This window comes from Gymnoscopelus braueri, assembly GCF_963280865.1.
Source record: "Gymnoscopelus braueri genome assembly, chromosome: 3".
Classification (NCBI taxonomy): domain Eukaryota; kingdom Metazoa; phylum Chordata; class Actinopteri; order Myctophiformes; family Myctophidae; genus Gymnoscopelus; species Gymnoscopelus braueri.
Window position 1 is genome coordinate 23,761,654 of NC_137612.1, and position 24,139 is coordinate 23,785,792.

Consider the following 24,139-nt stretch of genomic DNA (forward strand, 5'->3'; position numbering starts at 1 on the left):
CTCCTTTAAGTAAAACATTTGAGTACTTTTTTTCCACCACCGCCTCTCACATAGAGACAATGTGGATGTCAATGTGGATGTCTTTCATACTGAGCTCCAATCAAGCCTGCCCCGGGATCACAGGGTGCAGATCATGCCTTCTGCTGAACATCTCTGACCCCGCCGACCTTTACGTGTTGGTTATCCAGACAAATTACGCTCATTCCACTTCAGCTACAGCTGCTCCAGCTTTATTGGATCACATACTGTATAACAAACGGAGGGAGGGGTGTTGGAGAAGGGGAGGGCAAGGGAGAGGGATCACCGCTGTCCAGTGGTGGAAAGTAACTAAGTACATGTACTCAAGTACTGTACTTAAGTACAATTTTGAGGTATTTGTACTTTACTTGAGTATTTCCAATGTTCAATATTTTTACTTTTACTTCTACTCCACTACATCTCGGATCCAAATATTGTACTTTTTACTCCACTACAATTATATGAAAACTTTAGTTAATAGTTAGTTTGTAGATTTAGATTATTATTACAAAACATACATTAACCACTTCTGCCCTTTATACATTTCGGCCATTTGAAAATAGACTATCTACAAGCTCACAATGCGTCACGATGCAACGCATTGTGAGCTTGTAGATCTGCTATTTTCTGAGATTTTTATTCATTTGAAGATTTTTATACATTTGAAAACTTGTGAAATGGGACATTCTGCACACTGAGTACTTTCTACTTTTGGTACTTTAAGTACATTTTGATACCAATACTATTGTACTTTTACTCAAGTAAATTTTTTATTATCGACTTTTACTTGAGTATTTCTACATTGCAGTATTGATACTTTTACTTAAGTAAAATATGTGAGTATTTCTTAGACCACTGTTTGGATCACATATAAAAAACGGGGGGAGGGGTTGGAGAAGGGGAGGGCAGGGGAGAGAGAGATCACCGGTGTCTAATAATAAACGTTTGGTATTACTTTAATTGCTGGCATCAATCACTGCTGTATTAACCTGGTTAGAGGGGGAAACTACTGTACAGCCAGCCAATAAGCGCTCGTCGTCCCGCAGTTGTTTTCCTGGAGTGCTGTGTCTGTGCCGCAGGGCTTTCTCTGTAAGCGAGGACTCCAAAACACGCTGCTGTTATTGAAAACACCCCCACCCACCCACCCATCCCTACATACCCTCTGGCTCAGAGAGTGTCTGTTGGCTTACTTGAAACATGGCTTCCCATGGTTGGTAGAACCTTTGAGGATTGAGATTGGGGGTGATGCAGAGAGATGATCAATATGCTTCTGTTGTCATCGCTCGCAACTAGTTCACTGAATTTCATCACTACTGGAAGGAAAAAAAACCTGACCTACTTGACAATTGAAACACTTCCTATCCTCTCTTTCTCTCTGTCTCCCTCTCTGTCTGTCTGTCTGTCTGTCTCTCTCTGTGTGTGTGTGTGTGTGTGTGTGTGTGTGTGTGTGTGTGTGTGTGTGTGTGTGTGTGTGTGTGTGTGTGTGTGTGTGTGTGTGTGTGTGTGTGTGTGTGTGTGTGTGTGTGTGTGTGTGTGTGTGTGTGTGTGTGTATACATATCTATCTATCTCTATCTCTCTGTATATATATAAATATCTATATATATATCTATATATATATATCATAAACTTTGCAACGGGCCCAAGGTTTCGTAATCATCACACGTGCCTCCTGGAACGTGTATTGTGCATGCCCCCAAACCCACCTCCCCCTGTGAGCGAAAATGAGCCATCATGGTTATAAAACATCTGGTGCACTTCTAAATATTTTCTTCCATCAAATCTATGCCTCGTTGTGTTTAGATTTAGAACCTTGCTTGTTTCAGATGTTGTTTGGTCTGTGATCAAATTCCCTTTGAAAATGTACCATTGGGGAGTTGGATGGATGGAGAGATCCTGGATTCTCTTGATTGTCTTCGTGTTGAGCATGTGACTGCAATGGACTGTTTTATTGTGTGACTGTGAAGGCCCCCCGCCCCCTTTTTTCCCCTCCCATTTTAGGTAGCGTTCACACTATTGCCTTTTTTTTTTAAAGGCACCGTCTTTGTTCATTTTACCCTATGAGGAGAAATGACAGAAATGCAGAAGGCACTGATCAGAGTGCCTTTTCTTCTGGCAGAACGGAGCACTTTGAAAAGTTGAATATAGATGGGTTTTTTTTAAATGCACTTATGACGTGGACCCCTTTATATCAGCTGTCCAATCATGACTGTACACAAATACTGCTCTGCTCGTCTGAGACGATTGTCTCTCTATGTCTGCATATCCACCAAGGAACTCACACCGACACACCATCAGCATCCCTCCTCCTCTTCTGCCTAACAAAGCAGTATATTATACCTATTATTACCTAATTACACATACTCACTATATTCATCGTGGAGTATATTTTGTCAACCCATTAAAACTGGGTACGCCATCTGTGTAACCACTTAAACCATTATTTTGTACTTTGGCTATTCAAAAATAGTGCTGGGAAAGCCAAGAGGAGTTGTTTTTACTGAGAATGAAGTAGAATAGACCGGTGGCGCGCTGTGAGCTTGTACATATATTTTTTTAAGCGACACTTTTAACTCAAATCTTTGCTTCTGGGGGTCCCTGGAACACAATATTTTGAGATTAGGGTCCACGACCAAATACATAATAATTTTGGGGGTCCCTTGACATGAAAAAGTTTGAGCACCACTGATATTATAGCAACTGTTATGATTTAGAAGACATTTGTAGATGCATTCCAGGATTGAACAGGTTAAAAGGCAGGCCTATTATTACGTTGCAATTAACAAGCGAGTTGTGGTCCAGCAGCGTGAGCTCCAGGTGTCTCGTCTCAAAGCAGCTGTGCCGGCAGCAGAGCCGTCAGGGGGCTATAGGAGGAGAAACAGAGAGACCATGGTGCTCGTCTCTGACACCTACTCTATAACATATGTGTAGGTCAGTGGTTCTCAACCAGTGGTCCGGGGACCACCAAGTGGTCCTTGAGGGGGCTCCAGGTGGTCCCCAGCTAAATGATGGAGAGTTGAGTTAACCAAATGGACCCCTTATAGATCTTTAACTCTTGAGAGCGTAAAATGAAACCAAATGGACCCGTAATTTTACGCTCTCAAGAGTTAAATCATTGTTAAACATCTGCATGACTTAATTAAAGAATTGTTATTTAGATTTTTAGATTTTTTTAGATATTTTTTAGATATTTTTTAGATATTTTGTAGATATTTTTAGATATTTTTTAGATATTTTTTGATATTTTTTTTTGATATTTTTAGATATTTTTTAGATATTTGTATCTCTCCTATTGGTACCAACATCAATACAGCATGGAATTGTGGACAAAATCGTATACAACGATAACAAAATATTCAAAGTTTGGGGTTCTGAGAGGCAAAATCTCATCAAATGGTTTATGGTCTGTGGCTCAAATGCTGAATAAATAATGGACTGAATTGAACCCATAGACTCCGTGATGGTGGACAGTACTTTACCCTGTTCTATTCCAGAACATTTGTTAACACAGCGGAAACCAATCCGAACGACGAACGTGTTACTCTTCTAAACTTAAAATGGATGAAGAAGGCCACCGGTAGCAGCGAGATTTATTTTCACGCCGGCAATGACTTTTTTTTATCAGAGTAAGGTGTCTCATATCTTTTCAAACGTCGTACACAAGCAAAACCGTTATGGGTCAATTTTTACCTCGTCAGGGGTAAATGAACACTTGAGTAGATCAGATTTTTTGGGGAATGAGGAACAAGGAGGCGAGATTTATTCTCAGTCGGCAGTTAAGGGGAAGGAGAGTGAGAGAGATGAGAGTGGCAGTGGCACACATTAGGCTATAATCAAAACCCCCCCGATCCCTGATCCCCCCCTCCTCCTCCAGAGAAGACATGAAGGACAGCTCTGTCATTGAGTCTCAGGATCGTGTCAGCAAATTGGAGCTCTCACCCGGTTCTAAAGGTACAGCCTTTAGGGACATGCGGTAAAAGGGGGGGGGGAAATGATTCATCATCATCTTTTCATATTTCATATCATATTTCATATCCTATCATATTTTCATCTGCACTGACATCTCCCATAGGGCAAGAAGAGAGAGCCTCTGTGCAGTGTTTGAAATCAGACACGCTCCCCGGCAGCGAATCAGAAGCAGGCGGGTCAACCCGGAGACAATTGGGTTTTAACCTCACACCACCGTTGGCGGGGGATGTGCGGTTGGGGGGGGGGGGGGGGGGAGGGGGGTTATTGGCTTAGCCCCAATCTGACCAACGTATCCCCCCGGTGGGGATATGTTTTTATCTCTGCTTGTGGTCAAACTAAACCACCTGAACCCTAGCAACCCCTATTCTGGGGGTAGCAGACCGAGCACAGGTCCATTACAGCAGTGGTTCTCAAAAATTTTCATGTCAAGGACCCCCAAATTGACACTTATTAGTCCCCCATTTGAAAAAATATGGGATAAGAGAAGATTTTTACGGCTCTAGCAGTGATTCTCAACCCTTTTAATTTCAAGGACCCCCAGTTTGACATGCATTAGGCTACGGACCCCCATTTAATTACATTTCTATCTCTGGGACCCCAATTTATATCGTAGTATCTATGTTAATTTAACTCTGAGAGTGTACAAATGGAACTAAATGGACCCTGACGGGTCCATTTGGTTCCATTTGTACACTCTCTGAGTTACAGACCTGTAAGGGTCCATTTGGTTCCTCACTATCTATCATTTAGCTGGGGACCCCCTGGAACTCCCTCAAGGACCCCTGGGGGTCCCCGGACCCCACTTTGAGAACCACTACATTACAGTATGTTTGATAAATATCATAACTATTTTCATTTATTTTATTGCATTTTTTTTATGTATTAAATTTTTTACATTTTCCAAAATAAATATTAAAAATAAATGAAAAAAGTTATCGAAAAAACACGGCCCCCTCGCGTATTAGGAGGGCAGGGTGAGTCAGCAGAACCAAGGACGGGTGTTTTTGACGAATCTAACATGTTAAAAATGGAGTTTGAAGTTATAATGGGTTTGTATACTGTAAGAAGGGGGCGTGTCTGATAAAATGAATATCAAATATCTGAATACTGAATCGAGCAACTTAAAAACGGTCTGGGGGGCTCACAAAAGCCTGAGTAGATGATAAAATGACCAAAAGTTTTTTTGAAAGTGAAATATCCCTTTAAGTTGGGAGATGGTAGTTCTGGGAGTGTGTGGGGAATTGGTCAAAGGGAATGGCCTCTGAGAGAATGACTGAATGACTGATTGATTGATTGATTGATTGAACAGTAAGGTAGCACAGTCAAAAGTTGACCTGGAGTTCAGATGAGGCCTATAGAGCGTCGCAGTTCCCGCCCACTTCCTGTTTTTTTTGGTGCCGGAAGAAAAAACTCAATGCATTTTTCCATTGACATTTCCAAAAATATTTATATCTATTAATTTAAGCCTCGAATCAAGCCATCACGAGATGACATGAATCATGACCATAAAACGTTTTTTTCTGTGATTTTTTATTTATTTTATATTTAATTATATGATATACTATATTTAATAAATACCCTTTGTTTTGCCGTTTTCAACAAAAAAAAAATCACAGAATCAAACGTTTATGGTCATGATTCATGTCATGTCATGATGGCTTGATTCGAGGCTTAAATTAATAGATATAAATATTTTTGGAAATGTCAATGGAAAAATGCATTGAGTTTTTTCTTCCGGCACCAAAAAAACCAGGAAGTGGGCGGGAACTGCGACGCTCTATAGGTGTTTCCTCCAGTGGCGAGAGGGAGCCCCGTGCCTTCGGCCTTATACTGTGAATTTGTGCATTTTGCGAGAGAGGTCCAATGCTTATTGGTTGTGAGGTGATTCTGCTGTAGTTCAGTCAACCGTGACTGTATGGTTCATTGTCCTTTTTTCTCTTATCTGTTTCGTTTCTTTCCTCCCTGGCGCGGAGGATAGATGCCTCGCATTTTGTTCTGGTCGTTTCTCTTTTGGCTGGCAGACATTCAGCGGAAAATGTAATGGAGTCCTGGTGTTATAGATGACAAAGTGCAGACAGACAGAATGGGTCCCCTGTGGGAAGAGCTCTACTGGATGGATCATGTCACGGCCCACCGCTTAACCCATTCAATCCGGGAAAGCATCTCTGTCATTTTAAGATTTCTTTAGCTATTAAAAAAAATAAAATACAATTTTTGCAATTTTTTTTCTTTTTTCTTTTTTTAACCGAACATTTGTAACTCTAATCTTTGCTTCTGGGGGTCCCTGGAACAAAATATTTTGAGATGGGGGTCCGCGGCCAAATACATATCTAAAATTTGTGTTGCTACTGTATATCAGTGGTGCTCCAACTTTCAACCTGTCAAGGACCCCCAAAATTGTATCTGGTCGCCGACCCCCATCTCAAAATATTTAGTTCCAGGTTTAGTTCTAGAAGCAAATATCGGAGTTAAAAACGTTAAAAAAATATATATATATTCGAAGATTTGCACAAATGTTCCCGATTTTTCAAAAATAGCAGATCTACAAGCTGTATATCTGCTATTGTTTGAATAGCCAAAGAAATCTATGAACTGACACGGATGCGTTCCCGGTCTTAATGGGTTAAAGAGAGAGAGAGAGTGAGATGATGGGAGAGAGATGATGGTGGCAGTGCAAAGGAGATAGAGAGAGATGAGAGGGACGGTGAATGTACTATCAGCCCTTGAGCAGGGACAGAGTAGAACACTGTCATTATTACACACAGTACAGTCAGGCACACACTGTCTTTTTCCCCCTTGTTGTATGCTCCATGCTGCCTGGGTCGGTGGTGGAGGAGCGCCCAAACTAACCATAATTGTCATTGTTACGTGTCGTCGTGCTTATTAACCTTAACCGTGTGCACCAATCATCCCTCAGAAATGACATGGAACTCTCTCACCCGGGCTAATGAGTGACGAAGTAAATTGTACGTTCAGAGTGATCAGTGTCATTTCGGTTTAACCCCTTAAGACCGGGAAACGCGTCTGTGTCATTTTAAGATTTCTTTGGGCTATTCAAAAATAGCAGATATACAAGCTCATAGCGCTGCACCTGAGTGCCGCGCTATGAGCTTGTAGATCTGCTATTTTCGAAAAATCGTGAACATTTTGTGCAAATCTTTGAATATATATTCTACAAACAGTTTTTTGAAAAAACTTTTATGTTGCTATATCAGTGGTGCTCCAACTTTTCCATGTCAAGGACCCCCAAAATGATATGTATTTGGCCGCCGACCCCCATCTCGAAATATGTTGTTCCAGGGACCCCCCAGAAGCACAGATCGGAGTTAAAAATGTTCGCTTTAAAACATATACATAATTATATATATATTCAAAGATTTGCACACATTTTCAAGATTTTTCAAAAGATTGCAGATCTACAAGCTCAAGAGCTTGTATGTCTGCTATTTTTTGAATAGCCAAAGAAATCTAAAAATGACACACAGATGCGTTCCAGGTCCTAATGGGTTAATTTCTGCTCTTCAAGCTTGATTGATGAAAGAACTGAGGGTTTTCATGGAGGTGTCTTTTATCAGCCAACACAATTATTATTATTATTTATTTTTTAGTTTATTGGTTTATTGGTTGAATGAATGGTGTAATTTTGAGTATTCAACTTCTATTGTGATTCATGGATCAGTATTACAATAACGTTTCCACCTATGGTGAGACTAAATGCGGTTATCTGCTGTTCGCCAGATTCGAGACAACAGTGTATGTATTATGTCATCGCTGCCGGGCGTAAACCTCATACACTGTATGCCCAAAAAAGAAAACTTTTCAGGAAATGGAACGGAAATTTTCAGAATGTGTGAAAATAACAGATCTACAAGCTCAACATCTAAAAAATTAAAGACGATTATCTGTGTGTTTGACCGGGCATTATATGTCAAGGTAACAGAAATAGTATGACAAGTTTAAAAAAAAAACACTGTCATCAGGATGGGGGAGTCTTGGAATCTAATAATTCCAAGATGCAGGGTTTTTAGGGACTTCTGTGTGGACTTGGCGTCTTGTGTTATTGAGGAAGGGTCAGTAGCTGATAGTACAACAGAGCAGCAGCACATGCTTGTCTACAAAGCAAACATACAACAGAGGTTCACCTCCTGGAAGAAGCCCTGAGGAGCATTTTACAGCTTCCAACATGTCTTCCTCACGTCTGCTCGGAGGCAGACATGGATGGGGCCAAAGCTTGCGTATGTCTTTAGACATACTTATTCTTATAAGTATGTCATGCCAAATCAATTACAATAGTGCCAAACCTCAAATCAAATATTTATATGCCCAACATTTGTCAACACATATAAAAAAGAAAGTAAAAATATGTCAAATTACCTATTGCTTCTACAGTATGCATATTATAGACATGAAGAAAATTCAACCGATTTTTTTTAAATTTTCAGTTGACGCATCTAGAGCTGAATTATTAGTCCCCTCCGTGTTTGCCGTTTTTGCAAGTGTGGCCACAGTTTGGCCTATTGGGCTTCCATGCCAACTCCAATGTCATGCTATTAATGTATCACATTGACCATCACATGTCATGAACCAGCCTGATCTCCAGAGAATACCGTAACATTGCACGGAACAGTGCACTTCATTCCGTGGATAGTCGCCTCGGAACTCCCAAATTGCGTGCATATGTACGGCGAGTCCCACGGTGGGCGTAACCAGTCGCAACACGGAAAAACCCGGAAGCAGAGCAGTCCCCACAATAAAATTTACGATTCTGTGCCTATCGGTACATAACTCAAACGGCGCTGAGTAGGCACAGGCGAATGTCCCACCGTTCAGGACGGCAACTCGGTCGCCTTAGCTCCCTCGGTGGTCCTTCACGGGGGGACAATTCGCCTGTGACTGCGCGCCTCCGAAATGGTTTTGTCACAAGGCAGCGCCGTACCATATGCACGCAATTCGGGAGTTCCGAGGCGGCTATCCACGGAATGAAGTGCACTCGTTCCGTGCAATGTTACGGTAATCTCTGGAGATCGGGTTGCATGAACGCAGTCTTTCCTTGATGAGGATACAGCATGGATGAAATCTAGCTGTGTCCCTTACTCCATTTCCAATTTCCGATGTAGGACAGAGGAGGATATGTTCGTCCAAAGACAGATTCCCCTCAGTAATCAATAAAGCTCTGATAAAAATTCCAGCATCGTCTTTTTACCTCGGCAAAGGTGAGTGAGCAATCGTTCAGTGGGAAAGGGCTTATATAATATCCTTGCCAAGTTGTATTAGCCTTTGGTCGTGAGGTTGAACTTTGTAAATTAACTTCTTATTCTCATTACATGTGAGGCTATATTTACTTTATTAACGCTCAGCGTGAGGGACTCGCTTGCGCTGATCTACAACTTGTCGAGTGGATGCGTACCGCCGCGTTGTTAGCTCGTAGATCTGTCCATTTTGAAGCCTGATGACGTTTATGGTCTGACTCTGCTATCGTGGAACAAAATATTGAAACAATGGCTGCTGAAGAACTGATAAAACTGTTAAATTGAAGCGATCTTGACCCATGTACTAACTGAACCAAACACTCTACAGTAATGCTACCAGAATAATATTATTTTCACAAAAGAAATCTCACTCAAACCACCTTTAACCAACCCTGGTGTCAGGTAGGACACTGACCAGTTGTCAGTGTCAATAAAGTTATTTGAAGCAGACATAACACCGGTGGGACACTAGCCTTGCGGCCGCCATCTTTATTATATTTGTAGTTCTGACATCATTGCAATGACCTCTCTCCTTCGAGAGAGGGAGACAACGGACATCACGCAGCTTGTTTGATGAGAAATATGGGTGGCAGGCAAGACGGTGGCACTTCCACAGCATTCAGTGTTCCTTCAGCCGCCCTGTGTGTGCGTGCGTGCGTGCGTGCGTGCGTGCGTGCGTGCGTGCGTGCGTGCGTGCGTGCGTGCGTGCGTGCGTGCGTGCGTGCGTGCGTGCGTGCGTGCGTGCGTGCGTGCGTACTGGTCATACATGTGAGAGAGAGTGTAAGTCCCAGGAGAGGCCGGCAGGCATTAGGTAGTGCCCAGGTAGCACTGTGAAATTGGGACAGCATGTGTCTACTTGTTCTCCCCTCTGACAGATGGAAGCACCCCTCCACCAAGAAATAACACACCTCACTATATAGTATCAATTAGAAGCCTTGTCTTGTGTGTGTGCGTGCGTGTGCGCGCATGCATGCATGCATGTGAGTTTGTGCATGTTTTTGTGTGTTCATTTCATTTCTATGCTCGTAGGTGTGTGTGTATCTGTATGTGTGTGTGTGTGTGTGGATGGGTGGGTGTATGCATGCGCGTGTGTGAGAGAGAGGGAGAGAGTTTCACACATCTGTGTGTGTGAGCTAAAAGTAGGTCATGCATCCAGTGAGAAAATAATGGATTCACATTCAACTTAAATCACAGAAAATGAGTAGGGTGGGAGTAGAAATGCTTTTCAATTACCACCCAGAATGAACTGCATGGATGGAGGGTGTGGACACATATATATGTGTGTGTGTGTGTGTGTGCATGACTTGTGTACTGTATTTGTATATGTGTTTATCTAATTGCATGTCTACAGTTTACATGCCTACACAATAAGTGTGTTTGTGCATACCGGTACATGTGTGTTGCGGGGAGAGGAGGTCATACTGTACGCGCACTGCGTGTGTGACCACGTACATGCCTTATGCATTATGCTGCTTTTTTCTGTCCCTCAACACTGCTGTACATGAAGAAGGTCTGATCTGACAGTATGTTCACATAAAACCAGTTGCTGGAGATCAGAGAGATAACAGGCCAGAGGAGAGGAGGCATCTGAGGGAAAGAGTCAACATTACCATTTAAGGCACTGCAGCCCTAATGAGAAACGAGTTATACTGCAACCCTCTCTCTGGCGTTCTCTCGGTGTGTGTGTGTGTGTGTGTGTGTGTGTGTGTGTGTGTGTGTGTGTGTGTGTGTGTGTGTGTGTGTGTGTGTGTGTGTGTGTGTGTGTGTGTGTGTGTGTGTGTGTGTGTGTGTGTGTGTGTGTGTGTGTGTGTGTGTGTGTGTGTGTGTGTGTGTGTGTGTGTGTGATTGTGTGCATGTGAGCTGGATCAAACGGTGTTCACTAAGGCTGTCCGATATCGACTTCTCTGCCTATATCCGATTTTCCGATATTGTCCAACTCCTAATTTCCGATACTGATATATGCAGGCCTTTTCACCAAAAGTCAACTAATTGTCAGCTAACAACATCACATATCTAATAAAATAAAATGGCTATAATATCAATATAATATCTAATAAATCTAATATTATACAGTGATGTTGTTAGGTTTTCAATGAAGCGAGTCCCGGGACTCACTGGTGGTCATTTGAATGAGTACCACTAATCTTAGATTAGATGTTGGCCTATTATTTGACAGTGCAGAATCATAATTGCCTTGATGCCTTTAACATTAACGAGCGTCAACGAGTGTCAGCTGGACACCAATCTGGGAACCCATCGCCAAATGAAAAGGAAAAACAGCGCCCTCTGCTGTTTTTTTACTATCTCAGTTGGCTCTGGGAGGAAGTTGACGTAGCACCTGTGCGCAAGGAAACCGGGGTTTTGGTCTGCCTTCAGCGCATCACTTCCGGTGGTGCGACTATGTTTTCATTCCCACTAACAATATTTCTACACGGAACACTAACACCACTTCTCCCAGAGAACATGGATCGTTTTGGTTATAAGCCCACTTGTTTCTATGATGAAAGAGCAAGTTAAAATGTGAATATCTTTCCGTGGTTTTGTCTGCTCCGAGGACGCTATTGTTAAATGAGTTTCTGTTTGTTTCGAGTGGGGAAGGATCGGCGGACACGTAAATCCCGCCCACTACATTTGATTGGGTAAAGCGCGGCCTGCTTCCTGATCTGAAGGCACGCCCACTTGCAGGCCAGTGCGTACGCGATATGACGAACCCCCCCGACAGATTCAAACGCAGAGCAGAATCTGTTCTTGAGAGATTAGCTGGACACTGACACACACACACCTGCCCTCTGCAGGCTCTAATTTGAAAGTGACTGGAGTCTGTCTAATTTCTCTGCTCAAAAGCCCTTGAATATGATGGAATATGATTGATTACTGTGATTATGGTAAGCTCACATTACATTTCATATCACACGCACCATACAGTATAACTCCTGTAATTTATAAAAAACGTTATAAAACTGATCCGATATTTTCCGATATTAAATTTTTATGTTAATATCGGACGATAATATTGGGAGGCCGATAATATTGGACATCCCTTGTATTCACAGATGATCATTAGCATATCACAGTGATTCACAACTTTTTTTTACTTTCAAGGACCTCCAGTGACATGCATTAGGCCACCAACTCCCATTTGATATGATTTTAACTCCATTTTGGTTCCTATTAACTATCCATCATTTACCTGGGGACCCGCTTTGAAACCCCCTGAAGGACCCCTGGGGGTCCCGGGACCCTACGTTAAGAACCACTGGTATATCCGATAGGCTGGGTTTATTGCATTATGGCGGTTCACACAGTGTCAGATAATTGATCGATAATAGACAAGTTTAAAAGCGCAACCCCAACCTTCACTACTACAATATAGAGATTCAAAACCGATAGGCTACCTTACTGTCATTGTCTAAAAACGTTGTATTGTCCTTTTTATGGCAATGCTATCCATCTGGTGCTCCAAACCGTAAAACAAAATGCTTGGGATTTGTTTGCAAAATAGTATTTGACCCATTTTGTGGGGTACAAGTGTGTGCTTGTGTTTTTTTGCCCCAAAGCAAATGTATTTGCACAGAGCCCTTTGACACAAAGATCATGTTAAGCCACCGGAGACTAGTTACACAAGAATCCTTCCTATAGCAGTTTCCAAAATGATGTTTAAGCCATTAAGACCGGGAAACGCATCTGCCTATTTTTTTTTATTTCTTTGGCTATTAAAAAAAAATAGCAGATATACAAGCTCATAGCGCGGCACCGAGTGCCGCGCTATGAGCTTGTAGATCTGCTATTTTTTGAAAAATCGTGGGAAAAGTTGTGCAAATCTTTGAATATATATATTTTTAAAGTGGATATTTGTAACTCAAATCTTTCCTTCTGGGGGGTCCCTGGAACAAAATATTTTACAAATGTTCGCTTTAAAAATATATATATTCAAAGATTTGCACACATTTTTACGATTTTTCAAAGAAATAGCAGATTTACAAGCTCATAGCTATGAGCTTGTAAATCTGCTATTTTTGAATAGCCAAATAAATCTAAAATGACAGAGATTCCCGTTCCCGGATTGAAAGGGTTAAAAGCTGATTCCCACTGACAATGTGGAGCTGCCTGCGTTTTGACTCTAACTGAGACAGACAGCTGTCACAGATTCAAGCTGCTCAGGGAGCCTGACATTTCCCATATACTTTCTGATGGGGAGAGAGATGGAAGAGAGAGAGACAACCAGTTTGGTATACAGCCTGTGTTGCCGCCCAATCTGCTTGTTTTGTTTTGCTTGTAAATATATTGGTAGTTGGCAGGTTGTGTTTTTTGGGGGCTTGTTTGTTCTAAAGTGTGGTTTCTTATTTGGACGTCCTTCCTGATGTTGTCTAAACCAGTGGTTCTCAAACATTTTCATGTCACGGACATGTATTTGTTGGCGCACCTCCATCTGAAAATATTTTGTGACAGGGACCCCATATAAGATTTGTACTGCTAAATGTTTCCAAAATATTCAAAAAAAAATATTTTTCTGACACAGATTTTTTGAAATGCGACGCTTTGTGAGCTTGTAGATTGTCTATTTTCAAATAGCTGATGGTTCAAGTGGTAAACAGATTTCACTCACATCACATAGTTATCTTCTGTTAAACACACTAGGTTAGGGCTGAGTGCCACACCCTGTACTTTAGTTTGATAATTAGTGTAGTAGGTTTTGTTGTTCGGTTTTCGTGTTCAGTAGTTAGTGGGGTTTTGGTTTTATGGTATTTTGATTTGGCACTTACCAGTCCTTTTCCCTGTTTGTTTTTCTTCAGACACCTCTCTTGTGTTAATAAAACACTGAATTCATTTTATCCATCAGTTTTTCTCCATTATTTTCACTGGATATGGTTATTATTGTCCCTTAACCCCCTAGACCAGTGGTTTCCAACCCTTTTCATATCAAGGGGCGGGCCATTATTTATTCAGCACTCTCAAGAGTTCAACATCCAATAAGGGTCCATTTGGTTACCAACTCTCCATCATTTAGCTGGGGACCACCTGGAACACCCTCAAGGACCGCTGGTGGTCCCCGGACCACTGGTTGAGAACCACTGTGTCCTAGATAACCAGTTAGGGAGGGACAAGCAGTTTTGGTACACAGCCTGGAACGTTCCGACAGGGAGGACACCATTGAAAGGGAACACCACCACACTCGATTGAAGAATTCATTCTGTTATTTCAACCTCATCACATGGCAGGATGAGGTTGATATCGATCCTATTCATGCTTCAGAATGAACCACTGCTAACGCAAAGAGCATTCTGTCCCCTTCTTGCTTTGTAAAAGTTGGTGGTTTGTTCCTCTGCACGACAAAGGCACATGTTTTAAAATGTGGCTTAAGGCAGTTATAACGGAGCCTTGTTGAGAATGGAGAGTGCAGCTATTTCTTCCAATGTGGTTATTATTTAGTCTCGAGCTCTTCTCGACTACTTGAAGTAGGGCATTAAAGGAATAGTTCACCTAAAAGATTACTTATTTTCTATCAATTTACACACAACCATGAAGCCTTGAATTCTTGGGGATTTTTTAGTTTTTGTCGCATTCCTAAGCCAATAATTTGATGACCGTGTGTATTTCCGGTAGGAAAAGAATCCTTTGTATCTCCTACCGGTTACATTAGCCGGTAGGAGACGGTAATCAAATTAATCCATGAATTCAAGGCTTCATGGGCTGTGTAATTGATAGAAAATAAGTAATGTTTTGGGTGAACTACTCCTTTAATTTATGAAAAGAAAACATAAAAAGTTTAAACATGGACATACCAGGTTTCTGCTCGAAAACAACGCTATATGATCCTCACCGGTGTCCCCACCTGAGAACACTGTCAGATGTGTTTGCTGAGCACCCAGTGTAACTTTAGTTACTTTGCGGATATAAATTATTACATTATAAAACATACATTAAACACTTTAGCCCTATTTTATACTTAGGCTATTTGTACAAGCTCACAACGCGTCGCATCGCGATCTGCTATTTTCAAACATTTTAGTACATTTGGTACTTTAAGTCAATTTTGATACTCAAGTAAATTTTGAATTCCGGACTTTTACTTGTAACAGAGTACTTCTAAATTGCACTATTGATACTTTTACTTAAAGTAAAACATTTGAGTACTTTTTCCACCACTGTGTATAGATTTTTCAAATATTTTGTTTTACCAAGGTTTATTATTTTTTTGCCAGCTTCTGTGGCACCGTCCTCACTGTGTCCCCAAACCAGACAGGCATAATTGAGTGAGTTCTCGGTGTGCTGGAGCGTAAAAGTATGCAGCCTATATTCTCTGAGAATGTTCAACTGCTTCAAGCCGAAGTGATAGCTTAGTCTAGTCACACCCCCCTGGTTCTGCTATTCTAAAATAGACACAGACTAGAAAACGGCCGCTTTTGTCACTCGCAAAGGCGGCAATACGGTATAGGCAGATAAATGCAATTTGTTGTCCATAGCCTGCGGTTTGTGTCTTCTTCGTCCCAGCCCTTCCTCTCCTACCTACCTCCTCAGGCAAGCTGAAGCCCATTAACACCTTAGCCAGTGGTAAAGGTCAACCTCCCTGGCAGATCCTCATGCATATTTTTCCCTTGTTTCCATTTCGGTCTTATTTGCTGCGTGTGAGCTAAAGTGCTTCTTCTTAAGTGCTTCTCTCACTCCTGTAATTGGAAGAGAAAAGCAGGCAATAGCTTTACAACCTCTCCCGCTGTACTTCACTGGCCACGTCTTTTGGGCTGCCTGGCTAAGGGTGAGTTTGTGTGTGCTAGAGACATGTACTACCGGCTGTTTGGGCTCTCGGGAAGACAGGAAGGGGGGTAGGGGGGTGGGGTGGGATGTGGAGGAGAGCCGCTGAGCTGTCTGGCAAAGTGAGCCGAGACTCTCCTCTCACTGCCCTAACCATTACTTTAGCACCCGCAAACTCTCCTCTAATTAGCAGCCGATCAATTATGGATGAACTTCTAATGGATCTGTAGAAATAACTGCGTGGAACTCTGCGTGTGTGTGTGTGTGTGTGTGTGTGTGTGTGTGTACTTGTAATTACTATACTTGTGAGGGGCCATTAATGTCCCCGCAAGTATGGTGGAATTTGCTTATTACAAATAGGAAAAGATTCGGGTTGGGGTTAGGATTACGTATTTTAGAGGTTAGGTTTAGGGGTTGTGGTTGGAGCGCTGGAGTAGGAGCTGTGACGCATCTATCGTGCAGACATTTTGATGTCTGCACAAGTATAGGGAGGGATGCTCACGTGCGTGTGTGTGTGTGTGTGAGAGAGAGAGAGGAGCGGCTGTCTGAAGGGTTTGCACACGTATAAACTTGTGCTCTATTAGGGTGTCTATTAGGTGTCTTCGTGTGTGTGTGTGTGTGTGTGTGTGTGTGTGTGTGTGTGTGTGTGTGTGTGTGCGCGTGTGCGCGTCCGTGCGTGCCTTCACGCAGCATCTCTGCAGGTGTGTGTTTTCCAAGCAGCCCTCCGGCATCTATTGCCAGGGTCAGCTCGTTAACCCATTTAGACCGGTAAAAGCATCTGACTGTGTCATTTTAGATGTCTTTGGCTGTTCAAAAATAGCAGATATACAAGCTCACAGCGAGCTTGTATATCTGCTATTTTTTTTTGAAAAATCTTGAAAATGTATGCAAATCTATAAATATATATATTTTTAAAGCGAACATTTGTAACTCAAATCTTTGCTTCTGGAGGTCCCTGGAACAAAATATTGTGAAGGGGTGTAAATCCTAACTTTTGTTGACACGGATGTGTTCCCCGGATTGAGTGGGTTAAGAAGAAGAAGCAGCACCACCATCCTTGTGAGACAAGAAGAGCACACTGCCTGAACAGAACAGTAGTGGATAATCTCATGAAAAATGTAGGGTGGTAGCAGCGTTATCTCCCAGGCCCTGTGCTGGGCTGCTTTGATGTGCTTCATTGATCTCCCCTCCCCTCCTCGCTGACACGTAACTCCCTCCCAGGCCCACGGCTGCAGCACGAGCCGGAGGGGGTGATTAGCCTTATTAGTGTAATGGAGGGGAGTAAAGGGCTTCACGTTTTTAGGAGGGGGGGGGGGAGAGGAAGAGGAGTTGGAGAGAGGAGGGACAAGCTTGCTGCCTCAGATGATGAAGATCCAACGCTGGTGTATATATTCTAGCAGTGGTTCTCAAACGTTTTAAATTTCAAGGACGCCGCCCCATAACTCTGAGAGTGTACAAATCAAGGGGCTAGCATCCGGCTTGTAAATTGAGGCTATATAGGAAGTGTGACAGTTCATATGAATGGCCTGTGGTCTCGCTGTTTCACCGCTGTTTCACCGCTGTTTCACCGCTGTTTCACCTCTGTTTCACCGCTGTTTCACCGCTGTTTCACCGCTGTTTCACCTCTGTTTCACCGCTGTTTCACCGCTGTTTCACCGCTGTTTCACCGCTGTTTCACCGCTGTTTCACCGCTGTTTCACCGCTGTTTCACCCCAGCTGGTTGCAGAAGCAATTAGGCTCTATTCAAGAGGAGGGGTTTTTGGCGAACTTATTTTAGCCATTTCTCGTACGACAATTTTTATAGGAAGTCTGTCTGTCTGTCTGTCTGTCTATGAGAGGTATGTGAGGGAGAGAGAGACAGAAAGTGTACGTCTGCAGTCTTTCTCCTCTTGCATCATATTGAACTAGATCAGCTACATTGTGTGCAGACTACTAGTTAGTTAACCTACCGTTTGTACTGGTTAACTGTTAACTTGCCCAGTGTGATGACCCCATGTTCTAAATACATGTCTCTCTTTTCTCTTCCATGTGCTGTGTCGCTGTCACCCGCCTCAACAGGTAATCATCTTTATATAGCATTTTTTGTAACTCTCTTGAAATAGAATGAGGCGTATCAATCCAACCAAGCCAGGTCCTGAGCCAGAGGGTGTGAAATAAGTGGTTGGGTTCACGAGGACACCAGGCTTTCATAAAGCCTCCCTACAGCTAATGTTCCATGTGGTTGTGGTATGAAATCATTAAGGTGATCACACACTGTATGACATTTTAGTGCCGTCCCGAATGAATTTTCCATATCGTAGAATAAATGTAGCAACAGCAGCCCATAGCAAGCCTCTTGTCTAGGAGCTTATCCATGGTGTCGGAGGCTACGACAGAGTTCTGGCAGCGTTTTTAATTGTGTCTGTGTCATGGCAATCTGTGAACCCATAGTCAAAATAAAGGGAAAAAACAGCGCCCTCTGCTGTTTTATTCCTTTGAGTTTGACTCTGGGGGGACCTCCCAATAGAATGTGGATAACAGGATGTTGGCCGTTAGGTCCACCCTCAGCCCTCCACTTCCGTTCCACGTGTCTTTGTTTACATTCCGATCGATGGATGGATGGATGGATCGATGGATCGATGGATGGATCAATCTATCTCTACATCTATCAGTCAATATATCTATCTATCTATTGATCGATCCATTGGTGGAAGATATTCCCTCATGACAGAATACTGTGATAATCACCACCAACATAGTGTGTTGTTTTGGCGTAGCTCTTGCTCAGTGTTCTAGCTGAGCAGAATGTACTGTATGACAGAGGAGGCTAAATCAAATCATTGATCAGGAAGATGAAGAATGCACCCTTAATCTGTAATGGATCCTTTTCTTCTTTGTTTTCTTCTTTTTTCCCCCTTGTTGTAGCTGTGTCTGAATCTTTAAGCAGGCTGGACACTCTTTAGTTATCTGTATAGACCCTGTCACTGTGTGATCTGGGGATGGTATAGGCTGCCATGTGTTAAGTAATCACATGGGTGGGCCACATGCATTTTTCAGAGCATGTTTATTTTAATGATCAATCAATCGATAGTGTTCCACCTTGGATCAATGGAACTAATGTAATAAAGTTATTACGTTAGTAAATGTTGTATCTCATAAACCAGTGGTTCTCAAAATTGTTCATGTCAAGGACCCCCAAATTGACACTTATTAGCCCGCGGACCCCCATTTGAAAAGATATGCCAGGGACCCCCATAAGAGAAGATTTTTAAGGGTCTAGCAGTGATTCTCAACCATTTTAATTTCAAGGACCCCCAGTTTGACATGCATTAAGCTACGGACCCATTTAATGGCATTTATATCTCTGGGACCCCAATTTATATTGTAAAATCAATGTTAATTTAACTCTGAGAGTGTACAAATGGAACCAAATGGACCCGTTATTCTCAAGAGTTACAGACCCATAAGGGTCCATTTGGCTCCTAACTATCCATCATTTAGCTGGGGACCCCCTGGAACTCCCTCAAGGACCCCTGGGGGTCCATGTACCCCACTTTGAGAACCAATGTCATAAACACAGTGGAGTATGGTTATTATTTACAGTGCAGGGTGTTATAGGGCCACAGCTGTGACTCTGTGATGTAACAGAATATAACAAAGTGTTCTTGTGTGTCCCTGTGAATGATCACAGTGAAGTTGAGGGGAAACGGTATAGAGGACTTCAAAACAAAGAGCAAGTACTGACAACCAACACTGTCAGTGTAGACGTCTAAAGATAGCAGACCATAGAGAAAGAGAATGAACAGGGTGTAATGTGGGAGTTGATGGGTCCTCTCCCCCCGTCCTTCCTCCCCTATTTCTCTCTCCCACCACCATGTTTTTGGCAGATGCCGGGGGCTTGAGTGCTTTCGTGTGTGTGTGTGTGTGTGTGTGTGTGTGTGTGTGTGTGTGATGCTGACTTTTTTCTGCACCGCACCCTATAAAAAAGGATGCACAGGGCTGTGACTGTTGGCAGTGATGGAAAAAGTACTTAAGTAAAAGTATCAATACTGCAATGTAAAAATACTCTGTTACAAGTAAAAGTCTGGAAAAGTCCGGAATTCAAAATTTACTTAAGTAAAAGTACAAAAGTATTGGTATCAAAATGTACTTAAAGTATCAAAAGTAGAAAGTACTGATTATGCAGAATGTCCCATTTTATAAGTTTTCAAACGTAGAAAAAGTATAAAAAATCTTTTGAAATATTTGAATATATATATTTTTAAAGCAAACATTTGAAAGTCAAATCTTTGCTTCTGGGGGTCCGTGGAACAAAATATTTTTGATATGGGGGTCCGCGGCCAAATACATATCATTTTGGGGGTCCTTGACACGACAAAAAGTTTGAGAACCACTGATATACACAGTATGATGTCAGCCCAGTCCAGACCTCCATTGACTTCCAGTAGATAATCATAGTTAGAAGTCGGGAGTTACTTCCTTAGCCTAACTGGCAGCATGGACAAGACATTTGGCGCTGATCAGTCGAGTAGTTTCCGAGATGACTATGTGGATGACTTGGCTCACTATTATTACAGACCCCAATTAACTTTTAACGTCTTTATAACCTCTTTGTTCCTACCTGGATTGGATAAAAAAAAAAAAGCAAGCCTATTTCCAAATGGGAGGATGGGCTCTGCTCGGTCTACATGTGCGCCTACAACATTACTACTGGTCAGCGAACGTTGGCAAATTGACCCATTAAGACCGGGAACGCATCTGTGTGTCATTTTTTGGATTTCTTTGGCTACTCAAAAATAGTAGATATACAAGCTCATAGCGCGGCACCGAGTGCCGCACTATGAGCTTGTAGATCTGATATACAAGCTCATAGCGCGGCACCGAGTGCCGCACTATGAGCTTGTAGATCTGATATTTTTTTGGAAAATAATGACATTTTTTGCAAATATATTTTTAAAACACATTTTTTTTACTCAAATCTTTGCTTCTGGGGGTTCTACAAATCTCTTCTAAATCCTAACCGTTTTTTTGAAAAGAAATTAATAATCAGTGGTTCTCAAACCTTTTTTGTGCATGTCAAGGACCCCCAAACTTATATGTATTTGGCCGTGGACCCCCAACTCAAAATATGTTGTTCCAGGGACCCCCCAGAAGCAAAGATTTGAGTTTAAAATGTTTTAAAAAAATATATACATTCAAAGATTTGCACGAATTTGCACGATTTTTCTAAAATAGCCAAAATGACACAGATGCGTTCCCGGTCTTAATGGGTTAATATCCTGGATCACTGTGTTTGGGGGGCTCTTTATGGTCAACGATGGAACTACAATCCACAGTGGTCTTCCTGTTTGTCCGCTCTCCCTGTGAGCCTGCAGAATCACAATCTAAATCCTGTGGTTGTGTCTATAACAAACTTAGAATCTGCACACTGGTAATGCTGAAAAAGGACATACTGTGTACTGTAAGCTTGTGGATCGGCTATACAATTTCCCTGTACTATATATACTATGTCCTGATGAAGATCTGATTGATCGAAACATTGACGACGCAAATAAAAATACAGCGGATCTTTTTCAGCATCACCAGTGTGCAGATTCTATTTTCTTTTGTGATACTTCTGCCTGTCTTGCACCTGGGCCACGGATGTGTGTGCACTACCTTCCTCGTGCGTCGTATTCTAAAGTCTATCCTATCCTACATAGGGTTCCATTTTCTGGGGGTGATGGGAGTGGATGCATGCCTCTGCTTTTGAGATCCCCCACTGGTCATTCAGTTCACCAGTGGGGATATGTTTTATCCCTCCTTCTGGTCAGGCTGAATTAAATTACACATTTCCTTTTGGGAAATGTAGACTCTCTGATGTGTTTGATATATGTTTGATAATTTGATAACAATTTAAAGATGTCATTAACCACACCACCACATCAAACCTGGCATCCCTATTTTGAGCAAAATTGTAAATTTTCTAAAATAAAAAAAAACCCGGTGAAAACAGCAGATCTACAAGCTCACATCACGGTCAAGATGCAATGCATTGTGAGCTTGTAGACTGGCTATTTTCCCCTTTTGGTTAGTTTTTATTGCAAATCAGAACCTGATGCTGGTTTAGAGCCTGAGAGGCTGCCTGGTACAGAGTCCCACAGAGAAACATAAGGGTCAGTGCAAGTACCAGTAGCACCCCAGTGTCAATGCATGTACTGACACAGTATGAATTGTATTGTTCGTATTGTTCATGCATGTTATCAGACTGAATTATATGCACGTTTGTGTGTGCAGAATGCACATCTTCATCTGTAAGCAGTGGTGGAAAAAGTACTCACATTTTGCACTTAAGTACTGTACCAATACCACAATATAAAAACACTCTGTTACAAGTACAAGGCCTGTGTTCAAAATGTAACTTGAGTAAAAGTACAAAAGTATTGGCATCAAAATATACTTAAAGTATCACAAGAAAAAGTACTAAAATGTTTGAAAATAGCAGATCTACAAGCTCACAACGCGTCGCACCGCGACGCGTTGTGAGCTTGTAGATCGGCTATTGTCAAATAGTCTATGTATAAAGTAGGGCTGAAGTGTTTAATGTATGTTTTATAATATAATCATTTACATCTGCAAAGTAACTAGTAACTAAAGTTTTCAAATAATTGTAGTGGAGTAAAAGTACACTATTTGCCTCTGAGATGTAGTCGAGTAGAAGTAAAAGTACTGAAAACTTGAAATACTCCAGTAAAGTAAAAATACCTCAAATTGTACAGTACTTGAGTAAATTACTTGAGTAAATTAAAGTACTTAGTGACTTTACACCACTGTCTGTAAAGTCGCAAGTCGACAGTGGCATCGTCACACAGCTTGTCAAAAAGCTCTAGCCTGGTTCAGACAATAGACCCTGCCCACTCTCTGAGTGGACCGCCCCTCTTGGTCTCACAAAAGTTACCGTCCAATGAGAGTCGGAGGTGGGGGTGGGTCTAACGACAAGCCAATCGGCGAATAACTGCTAAAACAAGCTGTGCGATGATGTCAGATGTAGGCGGATCCGTGGATCTCTTGTGATTGGTTTAGGGAAATTCGAATCCCCTCCCCCTTGAAATTGCCGACACTGCAGCCAATTTCAGACTGAAGCTCCACGCAGCTTCAGGCTGATAATCAGGCTGTAAAAGCCCTGCTATCAGCCCCTAGGCTGCTGCTCCTTACACTGTGGCCGCTCCTTATGCCTGGCTTATGGCATTTACTTCACAAATGGGGCTTGGGAACGTGTCATCATGCCGCATTGCCTTCTGAGAGATATTTTTTTTTTAGCATTGTTGTCACTTTGTAGCTCAAGAGATAGTTCATTATTGCTTGAGGTCATTGTTCTTCAATTATCAAAAACAAATTCACAGTGTTGCTGCATGGGAGCAAAATAAGGGAAGCTATGTCACTTACGGTTAGCCGAGTTGACAGCTAACTTTACCTGAGTTGTGTCGACTGGCTTGAATAAGACATTATGTCCTTTAAGATTCCCATGACATTAATGAGAGCATGCTCCCTGCATTTTAATTCTGGTGAGTTTTAATTAAATCATTTACATTATATTGCATTAAACACTATCTCGTTGGCAAACACGCACACTCGCACGCACTCTTTCTGCCTACTCTCTCTTTCATCTCTCTCATACTTTGTTGTGATTATATTTATATATTTAACCTGACTTGCGCTTTAAGCAGTCAAAGATTCTATTACAGTTAGTAGGCACAGGAACTGCTTGTGCGTTTGCCGTTCACAGGTAAACCAGCGATTATAAAATGCTTCCACCTCAAAAATTGGCCACCGTATTCTCACTTGGGTCTCAAATCTGCCAGACATTAGCCACTTGAACCCTATATCCTTTGTTGACCGGAGTCCACCAGGGCTCTATACTACTAGGCTTCCTCATTTTTCCCTTTACGCCAAATGTCTTCGCTTCCGAAGAGATTTGGTGCGTACACGTCAGGTACGTCACACAAATGCTACAAATCTCACTGTTTGTTGCAGAAACATGTCAATAGGAGGTGCTCCCCGCAGCTTCCTTGTGTCCTTATGTTTCTTTTTAATATCAATGCATTGCTGTATTGTTTGCACAGTGCAAGCAAAACCTTGTAACTCTCTGAACCCAAGTAATGAATACACTGACTTGCCTGTAGAAACACTACGCTCC

General features: G+C 42.1%; 1 protein-coding gene across 2 annotated transcripts in view; it reads left to right on the top strand.

Annotated features, from left to right (window-relative positions):
* magi3b (membrane associated guanylate kinase, WW and PDZ domain containing 3b) overlaps positions 1–24,139 on the top strand; it is a 282,632-nt gene that overhangs the window by 89,881 nt on the left and 168,612 nt on the right. The gene's annotated exons all lie outside the window — the stretch shown is intronic.